The sequence below is a fragment of the Microtus oregoni genome, unplaced genomic scaffold (assembly GCF_018167655.1).
Source record: "Microtus oregoni isolate MIOR12 unplaced genomic scaffold, Mior012 000018F_ref0000195, whole genome shotgun sequence".
In the NCBI taxonomy this organism is placed as follows: Eukaryota; Metazoa; Chordata; class Mammalia; order Rodentia; family Cricetidae; genus Microtus; species Microtus oregoni.
The window spans coordinates 1194973-1214123 of NW_024543077.1; the positions used below are offsets into that span (position 1 = coordinate 1194973).

Below are 19151 nucleotides of genomic sequence, written 5' to 3' on the forward strand. Positions count from 1 at the left end.
AGGCATAAATGCAGGCAGAAAACTACATAAATAAATAAGTTTTTGGTTTTTGTTTTGTTTTTTGAGACAGGATTTCTCTGTGTAGCCCTGGATGTCCTTGTAGACCAGGCTGGTCTCGAACTCACAGAGATCCGCCTGCCTCTGCCTCCTGAGTGCTGGGATTAAAGGCGTGCGCCACCACCGCCCGGCTTAGGCAATGTCTTTTTTAAAAAAAGAAAAAACTGACAAAATGTCTTTTTTAAAAAAAGAAAAAACTGACAAATCAACTAATAAAGGCTGTTCACTTATTGTGGAGCTGGAGATGGAAGTCAGGGCCTGGTGCCTGTGAGGTGAACTTCCCCAGTGAGCCACATCCCCACCAGTGTGGGTTCCTCTTTATTCCCATTACAGAGTGCTGAGCACCGTAAGGAGTTAGGTGGAGTGGCCCTAACTTTGTCTGGGCTCTGGAGTCAGACATTCTATAACTTTTCTAATGCAAGCCAAATTTTTGAATCTATAGATTGCTTTTGGTAGAATTGCCATTTTTACTATGTTGATCCTCCCAATCCAAGAGCAAGGGAGATCCTTCCATTTTCTGGTGTCCTCTTCAATTTCTTTCTTCAAAGACTTGAAATTCTTGTCAAATAGATCTTTCACTTCCTTGGTCAGAGTTACCCCAAGATATTTTTTTTTTAATTTATTTATTTATTAAGGATTTCTGCCTCGTCCCCACAACCGCTTCCCATTTCCCTCCCCCTCCCCCGATCAAGTCCCCCCCCCTCATCTGCTCGAAGAGCAATCAGGGTTCCCTGACCTGTGGGAAGCCCAAGGACTGCCCACCTCTATCCAGGTCTCGTAAGGTGAGCATTCAAACTGCCTAGGCTCCCACAAAGCCAGTACGTGCAGTAGGATCAAAAACCCACTACAATTGTTCTTGAATTCTCAGTATTCCTCATTGTCCGCTATGTTCAGCTAGTCCGGATTTATCCCATGCTTTTTCAGACCTAGGCCAGCTGGCCTTGGTGAGATCCCAATAGAACATCCCCATTGTCTTAGTGTGTGGGTGCACCCCTCGTGGTCCTGAGTTCCTTGCTCGTGCTCCGTCTCCTTCTGCTCCTGATTTGGACCTTGAGATTTCTGTCCGGTGCTCCCGTGTGGGTCTCTGTCTCTGTCTCCTTTCATCGCCTGATGAAGGTTAATATTCCTGAGGATGCCTATGTGTTTGTCTTTGGATTCATCTTATTTAGCTTCTCTAGGAACATGAATTATAGGCTCAATGTCCTTTATTTATGGCTAGAAACCAAATATGAGTGAGTACATCCCATGTTCCTCTTTTTGGGTCTGGCTTACCTCACTCAGGATAGTGTTTTCTATTTCCATCCATTTGTATGCAAAATTCAAGAAGTCCTTGTTTTTTACTGCTGAGTAATACTCTAATATGTATATATTCCATACTTTCTTCATCCATTCTTCCGTTGAAGGGCATCTAGGTTGTTTCCAGGTTCTGGCTATTACAGACAATGCTGCCATGAACATAGTTGAGCATATACTTTTGTTGTATGATAGGGCCTGTCTTGGGTATATTCCCAAGAGTGGTATTGCTGGATCCAGGGGTAGGTTGATCCCGAATTTCCTGAGAAACCGAAACACTGCTTTCCAGAGTGGTTGCACAAGTTTGCATTCCCACCAGCAATGGGTGAGTGTACCCCTTTCTCCACAACCTCTCCAGCAAAGGCTATCATTGCTGTTTTTTATTTTAGCCATTCTGACAGGTGTAAGGTGGTATCTTAAAGTTGTCTTGATTTGCATTTCCCTGATCGCTAAGGAAGTTGAGCATGACCTTAAGTGTCTTTTGGCCATTTGAAGTTCTTCTGTTGAGAATTCTCTGTTCAGATCAGTGCCCCATTTTATAATTGGGTTGATTAGCCTTTTACGGTCTAGTTTCTTGAGTTCTTTATATATTTTGGAGATCAAACCTTTGTCAGTTGCAGGGTTGGTGAAGATCTTCTCCCAGTCAGTGGGTTGTCTTTCTGTCTTAGTGACAGTGTCCTTTGCTTTACAGAAGCTTCTCATATTTTGGATCTTTTCATCCATCCTTATTATTGTCGTCCTTGCTCTTATGTAGTCACCTGTCATGTGGAAATGCCCAGGGCCTCTGCCCTGCGGATGGATGTGACGTCACTGAGGCCCCCCTCCGCCTTTCATTCTGACTCCCTGTGCTTTTCTGCTTGTGTGGGTGGGTAGAGCACATGGGACAACTTGTGGGACTGGGTTCTTGGCTGCCACTTTTTGGGATCAGGGGATCAAACTGGGGTTATCAGGTGTTGTAGAATATTATTTTAAGGTATGTTACTTTTGTTTATGCTCTGGAACCTTTGTTTAATGATGCAAAGATGTGTTTGATTTCATAAAATTCTGTGGTCAGGAGGTTGAGTCAGCAACTAGCTGACTGGAAGTTGTAGGGAGGAGCCAGAGGAGAAGGGTTTTTAAGGAGGGGCAAGGAATCGCAGGAGACACTTCTTGGGAGACAGGAGGAGGTGAGCTAGGTGAGCTGCTTGCTATTCAACCTCCCCAAGGAGCAGAATTCTACCTCAGCCTTTGAATCTTGAGTTCTCTAGAGGGACAGAGGCTCAGATAAACTCCGGTCTTAGCTTTGAAAGAGGCAGTGCCTGAGGTAAGAGAATCTCCTCAGGCTGTGGCCTTTGCGGCTGCAGAGCTGCAGTCACTGACTGGGAGAGCAGTAGCTTAAAGGGCAGAAACAGTGAAAGAAAAGAGCCATCCGCCTGTATGCAGTCACCCTTTCCTTTTGTAGATCTGTGTACTGTGCATGTAGTGCCTGTGGAGACCAGAAGAGGGTGTTGGATCTGCCAGGACGCTTGGTTGTGCGCTGCCATGTGGACATACGGATGCTGGAGAATTGAATCCAGATTCTCTGGAAGAATAGCCAGTGCTCTTAATCAATGAACCATCTCTTCGGCCTCTATGTTTTTTGTTTGTGTGTGTGTGTTGGTGTGATGTGGTGCACATTGAGGCCCGAGGAGGGCATTGAGTGGCTTCTTCTTTCTGTTTCCACTTTTATTTACTTACTTTTTGAGATAACCTTACACTGCTGTTTCCATTAGTTGGCTTACTTGGACTCCTAGGATCCGTTTGTCCCTGCATGTTCAGTGTGGAGGTTACGAGCACTTGTAACCATGGCTAGTTTTGTAGATAAATCTGTCATTTGGTGGTGCATGAGAATCCTGTAAGCAAGGAAATTATAAGCATAAAGAATAATGTGCCAGGTGTTGGTGATACGCGCCTTTAATCCCAGCACTCGAGAGAGGCAGGCCGATCTCTAGAGTTCAAGTCCAGCCTAGTCTACAAGAGCTAGTTCCAGGATAGGTTCCAAAGCTACAGAGAAACCCTGTCTCGACCTCCTGTCCCCCCAAAAGAATAATGTTAGACCTGTGAAAGCATTGTGTTATACTCTGACACCAAGAACAGAGATCCAAATTATGTCTAGCATTATAAGCTACCTTATCAAATTAATCAGAAAAATCTAGAGAATAGCTTGAAAAGAAGCCCATATGATTAGTAGTTGTGGTTTGAAAGAAAATGGCCTCATAGGGACTATTAGGAAGTGTAGTCTTGGAGGAACTGTGTCACTGTGGATGGAGGTGGGCTTGGAGGTCTCATGTATGCTCAAGCCACACCCAGTGATCAGACCACTTCCTGTTGCCTGTGAGTCAAGATATAAGAACTCTCAGCTTCCTTTCCAGCACCATGTCTGCCTGCACGCTACCATGTCCCACTGTGATGGTTGTGGACTGAAAATCTGAACTGTTAAGACACAGTTAAATGCCTTCCTGTATAAGCTGGGCAGTGGTGGCTTACACCCTTAATCCCAGCACTGGGTAGGCAGAGACAGGTGGGTCTCTGTGAGTTCGAGGCCAGCCTGATCTACAAGAGCTAGTTCCAGGATATCTAGGGCTGTTACACAGACAAGAAACCCTGTCTTGGGAACAAAAAAATGTTTTTCTTTATAAGAGTTGCCGTGGTCATGGTGTCTCTTCACAGCAAAAGAAACTCGAAAACAGGAGTTCCAACATCTTGTAGAATGGAAACCCATATTTGACTTTAATAAGAATATAAATGTTGCCGGGTGGTGGTGGCGCACACCTTTATTCCCAACACTCGGGAGGCAGAGACAGGTGGGTGTTGGTATACAAAAGAGTTCCACCTGGGGCTGGAGAGATGGCTCAGCAGTTAAGAGCACTGCCTACTCTTCCAAGGGTCCTGAGTTCAATTCCCAGCAACCACGTGGTGGCTCACAACCATCTGTAATGAGATCTGGTGCCCTCTTCTGGCCTGCAGGTATACATGCAGACAGAATACTGTACACATAATCAATCAATCAATCTTTTTTTTTTTTAAAGAGTTCCACCATAGCCCAGAATGGAGTATAACAAAGGTTTATTTATCTGGGTATAAACTCACAGAAAGAGTAGCGATCTGCAGTCCTCTGCATGTGCTGGAACTCGAACTGAATCTCCAGCAGCCAAGAGACCTGTGCACACTTTTTGTCTGCATTTACAGTACATGAGACCATGCCAAAGTGGACCAGTATCTTAAAGGCTATTGGCTGAAGGAGTTCCCACGGCAGGTGGGTCTGTGTGGGTGTGAGACCAACTTGGTCTACAGAGTTCCAGGACAGCTGCAAAGCTACAGAGAAACCCTGTCTTGGGAAAAATAAAATGAAAAAGAATATAAAAGTTATCTCCTGTACAAATAGGAAGTGACTTAAGTCCCGAAGAAAACTTAAATGCAGTTCCTTCTTCAGGTGCGTGAGTGAGTCTGCTATGGTCCCAAGGTTCAGTCACAAACACAGAGCCAAGTAGAGCAGAGTGACTTCTCCCTTGGCCCCAGGTATGCAGACCTGACTTCTATCTCCTTTTACCCGGTCGCTGGAGCTTTACTCTCTTTCTGGTGACTTCCAGATCTTTTCTCTCTGCCATTGTCCTCGATGGCCTAGGGAGGAGTCAGAGAGGATCCTTCATGTTTCCGTGGATCCATCTTCCCCTTTCCAGGTTTCTTCTGGAGAAGTGAAAATTGGGGAGGTTAATGCTTCTTCTGCAGCAAAGCTAGGGAGGTCAGAGTGTGCGTGTGAGTGCAAGTCTGTTGTTGGTATTGATCCTATAACAGAAGCAGAATCTGAACCGATGTTGAAGGGTTCATGAACTAACTGTAATAGATGTTGCACCTGTTGAGCTGAAGAAAGAGTGTTTTAATAAGAGTGATGACTATCTGAACCACAAATCCCTCCTGTACCGTTAGACGAGCCGTCAGTAAAATACGTATTTATTCATGGAATGGGAGAAGGTTGGACAACTTTGGTAATCACAAATTCAGTTTATATGAGGACATCCCACAGTTTACCAGCCGGATAATGATTTCCTCTCCTTCCATACAAATGAAATTTGAAAATCCATAGAGTTCTGTAACACCCTTAAACCGATTGCTAGTTAAGGGTAAGTAGTACAGCAAGGCTCAAACCCATATAATTGTTGACATATAATTGTCCTCCCCTGACTTACTAATTGAGCAAGGAGGGTAAGGCAAGCAGTTAGTAGTTGATGGCCCTTGTGCTGAAATCCCTGTGGGAGGCAGTTATGGCAGGGAGAGATCCACATGGCACACAAAGGCCTGCTAGTCTAGATTCAGATAGCTGTAGTTCCTCTCTGGTGTCCCGACTGTCCAATGCCATCTCTCCTCCTAGAGTTCTAAGTAGATTGCTTAGTGTATAATTAGGTAAACATTTTGATTTTGCAGAAATTGCACTGGAAATACCAAGCCCAGCTCATGAGTCCAGGGAGGAATTGGGAAATGAAATCTGTTTCTCTTTGGAGCCCTAGCTAGCTTGCCTAGGTTGCGTGTAAAGTTCGCTTTTTTGTAGGCTCTCCTCTCAATCCTCATCAAAAAGTGGAGAGAATTCAAGATTAGATTGATTATCAAATTCCTCACCCCATGCTTCAGGGTCATTTTCAGGCAATGGAGGAAACTGTCCAAAAGAGGCCCCAGTCAGGGAGCGGAGGAAACGTCATCAGCATAGTTATGGAGAAAAATATCTCTCTCTCTCATACTATAAATGATGACTGCCAACAAAAAGTGCATGCTCGCTCGCTCTCCTGGAACGCACTCTGGAACCAGGCTGGCCTTGAACTCACAGAGACCTGTCTCCCTAAGAGGACATTTTAGTTAGAGCTTCCTTTGAAGCCCTCCATACTGTTCCAGTTCTGAGTCCCTTCTTCCATTCCTAAAGACGACACTGAGATTGCTGGAGTGGTTCCCGCGTGCACGCTGACACTGTTGCGTGGTTCCTGTGTGCTCACACTGAAATTGCTGGAGTGGTTCCCGCGTGCGTGCTGACACTGTTGTGTGGTTCCCATGTGCCCACACTGAGCATGTACTTGCACGTCCTCAGACCCTGCTTTAACTCTGCACTGCACCCCCTCTTCCCGCAGTGCTCTTCACTGGCCTCAACATTACTGTGGTCCGTGCTGTGTCAGCCACTGGTTTCTCTGTACAGTGTGACAACAGTGTGGCTCTTTAAAATGGACAGCTACCTGTGTGTTCTGTTACCCTACAGCTGTGCTCCTGGGTGAAGTTGTCAGACTGGAAGAAGACGTGGTATGCCCAGCTGCTCTTCAGAGTATTTTATGATTCGTACACTGCCAGTTAGATGAGAGTTTTCCTTTATCCATTGATGGAGGAAGGTCATTGGCTAATAAAGGAACTGCCCTGGCCCATTTTATTGGTTAGAGGATAGGTGGGAGGAGTAAACAGAACAAAATGCTGGGAGGAAGAGGAAGTGAGGTCAGAGTCGCAACAGCTCTGCTCTCAGGAGCAGACGCCTGAGAGAGACGCCATGCCCCGCTCCCGGAATGAAGCTCCGACCCAGGATGGACATAGGCTAGAATCTCCCTGGTAAGCGCACCTTGGGGTGCTACATACAGATGATTAGAAATGGGCTAAATTAATATGTGAGAATTAGCCTAGAAGAGAATGGGCCAAGCAGTGTTTAAAAGAATACAGTGTCCGTGTAATTATTTCGGGTCATAAGCTAGCCGGGCAGGCGGCTGGGGTGTTGGGGACGCAGCCCCGCCGCCACCCTTATTACTTCAATCCATGTAACCAGTGTTTGTGTTTTCAAACTTTAAAGCTTTTGCTAATGTGGTTGGTATCTATTTTCACATGGTGTCAATTTTAGGAGGCTTGTCTTTTCCTGTTTTCAGACATGGTCTTTTGTGAATTGCTTTTTCTTTTTCTTCTTCTTTTTTAATCCCAGCACCTTGGAGTTAGAGGAAAAAATGGAAACAAAACCTGGTACTCTGAGAGAACAGTGAGCATACTCTTAACCACTGCGCTCTCTCCAGCCTCTCATATCGTTTTGTTTTGAGACAGGGTCTCACTATGTGAATGGCTGGCCTGGAGCTTGCTATATAGAGAACTTGGCCTCAAACTTGTAAAGAACTCCTTGCCTCTACTTCCAGAGTGCTGGGATTAAAGTCCTGTGCAGGCATGCCTGCTTTGTTTTGGAGTGAGGCACACTTCTCTCTGTAGCTCAGACTGAAGAGACACCATGACAGGCAACTCTTATAAGGGAAAGTATTAACTGGGGCTTGCTTATAGTTTCAGAGGCTTTGTACATTATCATCATGGCTGACTGCGTGATGCTTGAGAAGTAGCTCAGAGCTGCCTCCTGATGCACAGGTGGAGAGAGAGAGACTGGGCCTGGTATGGGCTTTTGAAACCCCCAAGCCCACTCCTAGTGAGGTACTTCCTCCAATGAGGCCACACCCCTAATCCCTGCAATCCTTTCAAATAGTGTCACACTGTCTGATGACTAAACCTGTGGGGAGGGGACATTTTATCCAAAGCACCACACCTGGGTTCCATCCCAGCACCACAAAAATGGGGCATGGGACTGGAGAGATGGTTCAGAGGTTAAGAGCACTGACTGTTCTTCCAGAGGTCCTGAGTTCAATTCCTAGTAACCACATGGTGGCTCACAACTGCCTGTAATGAGATCTGGTGCTGTCTTCTGGCCTGCAGCATACATGCAGACAGAATATGATATACATAATTAATAAATATTTAAAAAAAAAAAAACGGGGCATGGTGGTGATGCTACCTACTACCCCGGAACTTGTTCTGTAGACCAAGCTGGCCTTGATCTACAGGTGTTTGCCACCACTGCCTGAAGTTACTTAAATTCTTTATCCTTGTTTGATTATGTCTTTCTATGTTGTGTATACTTCAGCTGTGCGTGTGTGTATATATATTATTCATCACATCTGGAGACGCTGTAGGCATATTTTCTTCCGTAGTTTTCACTGTCCTCTGCACATTTCAGATCACTCTATTGAACTTTGCACAGTTTTGTCACACACACCAGTAAGATGCTTGATTTTTTTTTCTCAGAAGACTTTCTCTCCCTGATGCATTTTCACAGTAAGTCTTAAATCCCTTTCAGTAACTTTTTTTTTTTTTAATTTAATTTAACCTTTGAAGATAAGAGTCTCATGCAGCTCAGGTTGACTTGATGCTCACTGCAAAGCTGAAGATGACTTCAGCATCTGGTCCTGTTTCCTCTACCTCCTTCCTCTTCCCAGAGGAGCAGGGTTAGATTCCCAGCACCCCCATGGGGACTCACAGCTGTCTGTAACTTCTGCTCCAGGAGATCCAGTGCCTTCTTCTGGCTTCCATGGACATCAGGCATGCATGTGATATGCACAGACATACATAAGGGAAAACATTCACGCACGTAAAATTAAAGTAAAATTAAAAAATACTGAGTTGGGGTCTGCCAACATAGAAATCTATTCATGAATAAATTTACTTATTTATTATGTGTACAGCATTCCTTCCATGTGTGCCTGCATGTCAGAAGGGGGCGCCAGGTCTCATGATGGCTGTGAGCCACCATGTGGTTGCTGGGAATTGAACTCAGGACCTCTGGAAGAGCAGTCAGTGCTGTTAAACAATGAGCCATCTCTCCAGCCCCCATCAAAATATTCTTAAAAAAATGAACTCAGAAAAATTAAGCTAGAGAGTTTGCTGTGAGCCATGTCTAGTGAGGAGCGTCTTCACAGGTAAGGATAGAATCAGGCGGTGACCTGGCACTGATGGCCGCTGAGGAAATGGTGGACTCTGCAGTTTATGTTTGTAGATGTTTTATTATGATAATCCAGGAAGACTTTGTACATACACATATAATCAAAACTGCCCTCCTGAAACAAACGTTCAAATTTCTCCAAAAACAAAATTAAGATGTTATATTCTTTCCAAGCTACTAATACAGTTATATTTGGTAATGGCAATTCTAACTCTTAACATTAGCTGAAAAGAGTTGACCTTCTTTATAAAAGCAACCTAGAGAGCTACAGTAAAGTTGTACAAACTCTTTCTTTTGGAATTCTCCTAGTCTGCAAAATGATCATGTATAAGAATGAAATTGAAATGCTAAGATTTAGTATATAACTTACACGCAGTGAAATTCACAAAGTCACATGTGTACATTTTATATTTTGCACTACTCTAACCACAAACTGTATAAAGGTGTCATGTTAGGTGTTTCACAACTAATAACCTGTATGATGATGTTCCAAGATGGAATGATGCTAAAAGAAAAGTACTGCTTATAAAATATCTGGTAAAAGTTTTATCTCTATTAACATTACAACAGGAAGATGCATGTTACCAAATTATGATATCACATAGGGCAGTTTTAGACAATACCCAGAGACGCCTCTTTTTCTCCATCTTGTTTCAGATCTTTGTTTTCAGCTTCTTGTTCGGCCTCCACCTTGCTTTCATCATTTCCTTCACCTGCAGCCTCTTTGTCTTTGCCTTCTTCCTCCTGTCTCTCTTTCCCATCGTCTTTCTCCTTTCCGTCTTCCCCTCTCTGGCCTTTCTGTTCATCTTCCTCATTTTCCTCTTTGCATTTCACCTTCCTCTTCTTTTTCCTCTCTCTGTTCTTTAACCTCTTCCTCGGCTTCAGCTTCCTCTTGTTTGTCATCTTTCTCTTTTTCTGTCTTCCCATCTCCTTGCTCCTCTTTGCTGTCTTCTTTTTCATCACCTCCTTTGCCTCCATCATCTTTGTCCTCTTTTGCATCCTCACTTCCTGCTGCCTCTGGTTTCTCTTCCGGGACTCCTTCCCTGTTTTCGTCTTTCACCTCCTCACCTTTATCTTTGTCCGCTTCTCCATCTTCCTTTTTCTCTATATTTTGGATGTTTTCATCATCTTTTCCTTCTGCCGCCACTCCTTCTTTCTTTTCTCCTCCATCTTCTTCAGCTTCTTCATTCATCTCTTTTACTTCCTCCGCTTCCATCTTTTGAATGGGTGCCTCCATAACTTTGGCTTCTCCATTTTCAGCCCTGTCCATGTTGCACGCCTCCTGAACACCTTCGGGCTTGCTTTCAGGAACTGTTACAGCACCTGCATCCTTGTTTTCTTCCACTACAACATTCGTGTTCTTCATTTTCCTTTGAGTTGATGTTCTTTTAGGTTTCAACTCTGGTGTAAAGGGCACAGGCACAGCAGACAGTCGGGCTGATCTTCTCTTTGGCTCCTGACTCGCAGCACTTGTAGCCTTTCTTTTGGGCATTGTTGCAGCTCTCCAGGAGATCCTTAGGTGGGAAAAATGCCTAGACCAGTCTCCATAAAGGCGTGCGTCACTACCTGGCTATAAGAATATGCCTCAGTGGCCCTGTATGCAGTTGAAGATCCTGATTGTACAGCTCCTAGCAACTAAAGTTGCAGCTCAGTGGGACAGAGCAGATGGCACGGGCATAGCCCTGCACAGTCTGCAGTCCTGCGAGAGAGACAGGGGGAACAGTTTAAAGTATGTAATACAGAATAAATTTTTGTCTAGTAGTAAAAGACAGGAAGGGCATGCTGGGATTTATGCAAAATGTAGGATTGTAGATTTAATTATCAGCAACTGCATTAGATATATTTAGTGTTAGCAAAACTTTTCAGGTCTTGTCGTCAAAGTAGGATGTGTTGAAACTGATTTGCTGTTGTGTGAGTAGCTGCAGACAGTACAAGAGGGACTGAATGTAGTTATGTCTAGAACTCTGTAGATAATAAAATTTGAATTTCCTATAATTATCATTTGTCATAAACACTTTGCTTTTCCACCAAATCTAACTCTTTAAAAATGTGAAGAGGGCTGGGTGGTATTACGTGCCTTTAATACCAGCAGTCGGGAAGCAGGGGCAGGTGGATCTCTGTGAGTTCGAGGCCAGGCTGGTCTACAGAGTGAGTTCCAGGACAGCCAGTGCAGTTACACAGAGAAACCCTGTCTCAAAAATAGAAAATAAATAAATAAATAAACAGTGAAAATGTCTTGAGCTCAAAGACTTTATGAAAAGGGTTAGTTTCTTTTGCCCTGCATGAGGGAATTTACTAACCTTTGGTGTAAACTATTGGTTCTCAACTTCCTGATGCTGTGACCCTTTAATACAGTTCCTCATGTTGTGATGACCTCAATCATAAAATTATTTTTATTACTACTTCATTGTTGTAATTTTATTACTGTTGTGAGGCTGATATGTGACCCTTGTTGGGTCATGACCCACAAGTTGAGAACCACTGATCTAAACATAGTCCAACACCAGCCAGTCCCATATGATATTTAAATTATAACTGAAATCAAATCAAAGATGGAGGTTGTCCGAGTGGATAGGATTGCAAAGCCCAAGTACGTGTATTCAACTTTATACAGAAAGATACAAAAAAAAAAGATGCACATGCAAGACCCTGGATTCAATCCCGGACACCACGAGAAAGGAAAGGCGCATGAATGTTGGGAAAGGAATATGAAGTGGGAATACCTTCTAATTCCAGAAGTGAGTTCGTCAGGAAGAAAGGATCATTTTCATTGATAGCACAGTCGTTGGGTGTAACTGTTTTAATATTATCTTAAGTTAGACATGGTGACTGTTATTGCCAGTGACATTGATATTTGTATAGTACCTTGTCCAGCAAAGTAAAAGAAACAGCAAGGCTACCCTGCTGTTGGTGTATTGTACTGGTGAGCACTGTCCCAGGTGCTGAAGACAGGCCCCTACACTTCATCTCTGGAATTTGTGATGGTCATTCTGGGCTACTAGGAGGGACACTGTCCTGAAAGTGATGTAAAAGAATTATTTCCTAAGGGGCATTAAGTGGCCTAACCCTGTGAGTGAGGTCCGGTGCTTAGGATGAACAAAGCCGTGCACGCTAGAGCTAGGATGAGGTCCAGTCACTAAACAAAGCTAGCACCTTTGCTCTGAGCTCTTGTTACACGAGTCCAAGGAGCACTTTGTTGATGAAGCCACTCGGATAGTGACATTGTAGTATCTAGATTATAGAAAGGGGACAGGAAGGTGATCTGGGGGACATAAGAAAGGAAGTTCTAACATAGAACTAGCTTTCAAGGAAACTGCAGAAACATGAGGCATCTGAAGGAATTCAAAAAAGAAGCAAAGTTGCAAGGAGGGAACTGAGCTGGTCCACAGCATACTATGCTGCGCTGCAGCCTTAACTACGAGCTGGATTTTGTGAGTCCAGAGTAAATGGACGGGTAAGATAGTGGATGTGTGTTAGAGTGCACCCTGAGAACAAGGCTGCAGGACCGTGTTCCTTGGAAGGGACTTAAGCATGTTAGTCAATGATGCTTATTTATTTACATTTTTGGTGCTCTTGCGTGAATTCATTCACTCAAATAAAAGTAACCTGCAAATTTGTTTTATGCTTTTTTAAAGAGGCCTAGTCTTCGTAAGTTACCCAGAAGAATGTTTTCTTGTACAGAATGGAAGTTTGAGCTGGTCGTTGTCTTTGTGAACGTACCCGTGGTGCCCGTTTGCTGCTGGGACGGATGCCCAGCACAGCAGTCATCTTCCTTCCAATGAGGGCAGCTCAGTTTATGTCCATCAGTGAGACGAGCAAGGATGAGTAGGTTAAGTTTGCAACATAACTTATTACATGTATCTGTTGACTGTGTGTGCGCATGTGCACATCACACACATGGCATCCATGATGCATGTGCAGGTCAGAGACTTTTGCAGTTGGTTTTCTCCTTCCCAGCAATTGATCTCAGGTCGTCAGGGATGGCAGCAGGTGTATTTACTCAACAGCCTTGTGTAATAAAACTTTAAAAATTTGATTTGTAGACCAGTTTTGAACTCACAAAAATCTGCCTGCCTCTGAGTGCTGAGATTAAAGGCGTGTACCACCACCGCCCAGCTGATTATTTTTCTCTTTAATTATTATTTTATTATTATTTATTTTACTTTTTTCTTTTCCTTTTGAGACATGGTTTTCTGTGTAGCCTGTCCTGTCCTGGAGGAACCTGCTGTCGGCCGGGCTTCCCTCAAACTCAAGAGATCCGCTTGCCTCTCCCTCCTGAGCCCTGGGGTTAAAGGCATGCACCACCCCCACCCAGCTTTCTGTAATTCATTTTATGTATATGAGTGTGCATGTCTATGTATTGTGTTTGAGCCTGGTGCCCATTGAGCTCGGAAGGTGACATTAGATTCCTTGGAACGGGAATTATAGACAGTTATGACTTGCCATGTGGCTGATGGGAAATTCTGGTAGGGAGGACAGAGTCAGCCAGAGCCAGTGAGTTCCTTCTGTGGGCACCTGCAGCTGAGTGTCTCCTTTGAACTACAGGACTGTGGTGTTTCTCAAATTTGTCCCAGCCACAGGTTAAGGAGCTTGTGTCAGTTTCTGCCTGCGGCCTGGCTCCCAGATGTGCACTTAGAAATAAATGCCAGTCTCCAGGCGTCCAGAACATACTTGTCCTAAAAGTCCTGAGTACCAAGCGGGAGGGGTGTGTCTGCTGACAGCTTCTGCGGTGCCTGAGCCCGGAGTTCCGTTTAGTTTGTTTATGTAGAAGTTCTATGGTACTCACTAATTAACTTTTAGATTGTAATAGTGGTATTATGGTCGTTTTTATTTTATTTTTTTGAGGTAGGATCTGAGGGACGGTTTTGAGTGCTGGGGTCACAGATGAGTGCCCCCACACCTAGTGTTCATGCAGTGCTGGGTATTGCTAGTCAGATTCTCCACCAACTGAACCAAATCCCTAGTCCCACGTCCCTATTGTGATTATTTTGAAAGAAGATTGAGCGCCAGTCATGGTAACAAGCTAAAAGAATGCGAGGCCTAGCGCAGGCCTCAGCGCTTTCCCAGGTGGTCTGAGTTATTGACCATTTCTTTGCTTTTCAGAAAACGAAAATGATTGGTTGGAAGAGCTCTTGGAAAGAAAGTTACACGAGCACGTGACAACGATTTCAATTTCAGTCTCATTATTCTAAAACTCTGCTCCCCAACAACTGCTGGGCAGTAAATAAAGCTTCTTGTAACCAATCACTGTGTCTGAAATGTCCTGACACCTGTGACCAAGATAAAATAACTGTCTTTATAACTCTGAGTCAATCTCTGCTCATAGGTGTAGAAGAAATGTAAATAACAGACTTTTGAAGGATTGAGGAAGAGTATGAGCTGCTGTAACTTTATACCATCCCAAAGGCTAAACAGACGGCTTAGTGGTTAAGAGCACTGGGCTCTTCCAAAGGATCTGGGTTCAATTCCCAACCCCCACGATTCAGCTCACAACTGTCTGTAACTCCAGGTCCAGGGTCTCTGACACCCTCACACAGACATACATGCAGGCAAAGCCCCAGTGTATACTAAATTTAAAATTTAAATTAAAAATCATAATTTAAGCAACAGACTAGGCTTGCAGAAGCAGCAATATTTAGAGTTTATGATATAAAGATGCACAGAAAAACATCAGTGTGAATTGCCTTTGGGTAATTGAGTCAGCTACATAGTCTGGGCTGCGGCCGCTTAGGCTCCATACCTTTGTCCTCTAGCAGGGTCTTTATGACCGTACATCTCAGACCTTTTCTTTCTGCCTTGGAATCTTTCACAGAAAGGGATCCGATAATAATTTGGGCTATTTGGAAAATGTTGTAGTTGACAAGTGAGTACAATTAGAGCTGGTCAGTTTATAGAAAATGATCGTGTGATTTAAGAATATAATTGATACTTTTAGCCAGGCACACGTCTTTAATCCCAGGACTGAAGAGGCAGAAGCAGGCTAATTTCTGTGAATTGGAGGCCAGCCTGGTCTACATAATGAGTTCAGGACAGCCAGAGCCACATGACATAAGAGACCTTTGTGGTTAAGTTTATTAGCTACAGTGACGGCCCTTACGCAATGGCGTTTGTGCAGGAGCTGCAGCCTGAAGGAATTCTGTTCCTTGCTATTAAGGTAAACTTTATCTAAATCTAAAGAACTCACAGTTCAAGGTTTGAGGTGGAATTCTGCTACTCAAAGAGGCAGTATAGCAAGTAGCTAACTTCTCCCTTTCCTAGTGTCTTCCAAACTACCCAGCATCCTTCTCTCCAATCCCCCCTTAGGAACCCCTGCTGCACGTGGTTCCTCCTTACTCCTTCTTGTCATCTACTTGTGACTCAGCCTCCTGCGTGCAGGTTCATTGTATTTAATCAAACACATATTTGAATCGTTAACAAAGGTGGTATGAAAAGATGCAACACACATCAATATTCCCCAACAGACCTTGTCTCAGAAAACCAACAAACCAACCAAACAAAACTGACACTTTCATGTCTACTGAACTAAATTAAGAACTAATAGAATTGGTGTTGGCAGAGTGGCTACGCAGGTAAAGAAAGGTACTTGCTGCCAAGCCTGGTGACCTGAGTTTGATTCCCGTTAGCCACGTGGTGGAAGGACAGGGCTGACTCTGGCCAGTGGTCCTCTGACCTTCACACACACTTTTTCTTTTTTTTTTTTTTTAGATTTATTTATTGTGTATACAGTGTCTGTATGCCTGCAGGCCGGAAGAGGGCACCAGATCTCATCTTGGATGGTTGTGAGCCACCACGTGGTTGCTGGGAATTGAACTCAGGACCTTTGGAAGAGCAGCCAGTGCTCTTAACCTCTGAGCCATCTCTCCAGCCCCTCACACACACTTTTTCATGTGACCCCTCATGTGTGTGTGCGCGCACACACACACACTCACTAAATAAATATACTTAAAAAGTTTATAGAATAAGTCAAACTAGAAAGCTTGGTTCTGGCTCTGGAGAGGTAGCTCAGCGATTAAGAGCTCCTGCTGCTGCTCCTAGAGAAGGCTGGAGTTCAGTTTTCAGTAACCATGGTGGCTGGCTCTCGGCTGCCTGTAACTCAAGCTCCAGTGACCTCCTTTGGACTCGGTGTACTTACACTCACATGTCCATACTCCAACACAGACACACACAGATACGAAGTCAAAATATAGCTTAGTTCCTCACTTTCATTAGCCATGTGTACAGAACACGCCATCCATCATTCTCTGGTGTTCTCGTGTGTCTGAGTGGATGTCGTGTACAGAACACGCCATCATTCTCTGGTGTTCTCGTGTGTCTGAGTGGATGTCGTGTACAGAACACGCCATCATTCTCTGGTGTTCTCGTGTGTCTGAGTGGATGTCGTGTACAGAACACGCCATCATTCTCTGGTGTTCTCGTGTGTCTGAGTGGATGTCGTGTACAGAACACGCCATCATTCTGTGGTGTTCTCGTGTGTCTGAGTGGATGTCGTGTACAGAACACGCCATCATTCTCTGGTGTTCTCATGTGTCTGAGTGGATGTCGTGTACAGAACATGCCATCATTCTCTGGTGTTCTCATGTGTCTGAGTGGATGTCGTGTACAGAACACGCCATCATTCTGTGGTGTTCTCGTGTGTCTGAGTGGATGTCGTGTACAGAACACGCCATCATTCTGTGGTTTTCTCGTGTGTCTGAGTGGATGTCGTGTACAGAACACGCCATCATTCTAAGGTGCTCTGTTAAGCAGCTGCTTTAGAGTGTGCAGTACCACATTGCGGCAGTTCTGCTAAGGATAAAGAGAGAGCTAAGCATGGGATGTACCGCTAAGCTTTCTATCTCCCAGCCCTTTGGTTTTCCTTGTGAAGTGTTTCCCTGTTTATCTGTTAATATATTCAGTGCCCTTAAAGATCATCACATTTCAGTTCTCTTTGCAACCAAAACTTAAATAAATTTACTTACTATCTTAGTCTGTGTTCTATTGAAGAGGTACCGACCAGAGCAGCTCTATAAAGGAAAACTGAGTTTGGCTTACAGTTCGGAGGTTTAGTCCGTCGTCACGGTGGGATACGGAGACTTGCAGGCAGTTGTGGTGCTGGAGGACAGGCAGTTGAGAGTTCTAAGTACAAATCCACAGGCAGCAGGAAGAGAGAAACTGGACTTGGAGTGGGTTTTTGAAGACTCAAAGCCCACCCACAGTGAGACACTTCATCCAATTAGACCACACCTCCTATTCTTTTCCCATAGTGCCACTCCCTGTGAGCCTGTGGGGCCATTTTCATTCTAATCACCCTCCATAGTTACTAAAGAATGTGTGTCAGGCTGTACTCTTCCACACTGCAGGATCACTTCCATGTGGCTTCCCGTAGAAGAGCCAGCACCCTGATTAATTCAGTACTTATACAGTTAAATCAAAATAAACAAGACTTGTAAACAGAATGAAAACCATGCTTTTGTGTGTTGATTTTTGACCTATTAAAAGTAATGCCAACAGAATAAAAATCTTCCATGACTTCTGTATGATGCGCTGTCGGGGGGTTATGTTTAGAAACTGGTGTCAGAGTCACCACTTGGTGCAGGCAGTTTGAACAGTCTCAGAATAAAAGACATACTGGCATTGGAAAGTCCGAGACTTGCATTCCCCAGTCTTTGAAAGATGAGTATGCCCAGCACTCGGGAGGCAGAGGCAGGCGGATCTCTGGGAGTTCGAGGCCAGCCTGGTCTACAAGAGCTAGTTCCTGGACAGGCTCCAAAGCTACAGAGAAACCCTGTCTTGAAAAACAAAACAAAACAACAAAAAAGAAGAGTATGACTCGCATAGGGATTTGGTAATGAACTGGAAGGCTTCCACAAGGCGCACATGCAGGGGCTAGGGCAGGGTTAGTGGGCAGCGAACAGACTAAAGTGGTTTGTTCCCTTTTTGGTTTGTTTGTTTTTGTGTAGCCTTGACTGTTCTGGAACTTTGTAGACCAGACTGACCTCAAACCCAGAGAGATCTGCCTGCCCCTGCCTTCAGGAGTGAGCCACCCCCTTTGTCAGACCAAGGTGATCTCTGTTGAGGATTTCCGTGTAGTTGTAAGAGAAAGGGGTTGGCAGTTGGGCCGTGGTGCCGCACGCCTTTAGTCCCAGCTCTCAGGAGGCAGAGGCCAGCGTCATCTACAGAGTGAGTTCTAGCACAGCCAGGGCTGTTACACAGAGAAACCCTGTCTTGAAAAACCCGGAGGTGGGGGTGGAAAGAGCAAGGGGGGGAGGTGGAGAGAAAGGGGGTTGGGAGTTAGGTTGGGAATAGTCGTCAGGACATAAACTGAAGTTTGCAGTGCTTATGGAGCTGAGGAGACAGTGCCAGCTGCTAACTGCGGCCTTACCACGCTTTGTGAACTAACGGGACGAAGGGCGACCCTAAGGTGTGAGGATAGAGGATGAAGAGGACAGACTATGGCAGCAGGCCTGCGGTGCAGTAAATTGGGTTTAGAAGGTGGCAGGTTGAGGTGTAAGTCAGTCAGGGTAAACTGAGCTCTGAATGTTCAGGAACTGTTAAAGGTGATCTTAGTTTCCAGTATCACGACAGAAATACATCAAAAGTGTTTTAATTTTATATAGTATTTTGCCATTTCAAAATTCCAGGAGATTACCAGAGTCTTTTAATACAGATTAGAAAGTCAAGGTTCCTTTAGGACCTGACCACCCACATAGATTGGAAGGACTGGGAATTGAGCCCTCTTTGGATTTCCTTGAACTGTTTTGGCCTCTTGGGTTTTCTAAGCTCATACCTCGCTGGGCTTTCTTGACTTTGCACCATCAGGCTTGATGCCTTTTGTTGAGTTTATTTCCTACAAGGGCTCTCAGTTCTGCCCCCTGCTGTGTCTGCTGCCCCTTCACATTCAGGCCTAGCCAGGGACTCTCGTCTTCGCAGATACTTTCTGGAGTTAACTTCAGATTTTTCCCTTGTACTCTACCTCTTAAAGCAAATGAAAACTTTCATTTTGAAATCTAATTTCCTCTAATTCAGTCATAAGATA

General features: G+C 44.5%; 1 protein-coding gene and 1 pseudogene across 1 annotated transcript in view; one reads left to right on the forward strand and one right to left on the reverse strand.

Annotated features, from left to right (window-relative positions):
• The window catches only part of LOC121458740 (remodeling and spacing factor 1-like), a 101575-nt gene that overhangs the window by 13985 nt on the left and 68439 nt on the right, over window positions 1-19151 (forward strand). The window lies entirely within an intron of this gene.
• Window positions 9476-10628, reverse strand: LOC121458741 (annotated as a pseudogene).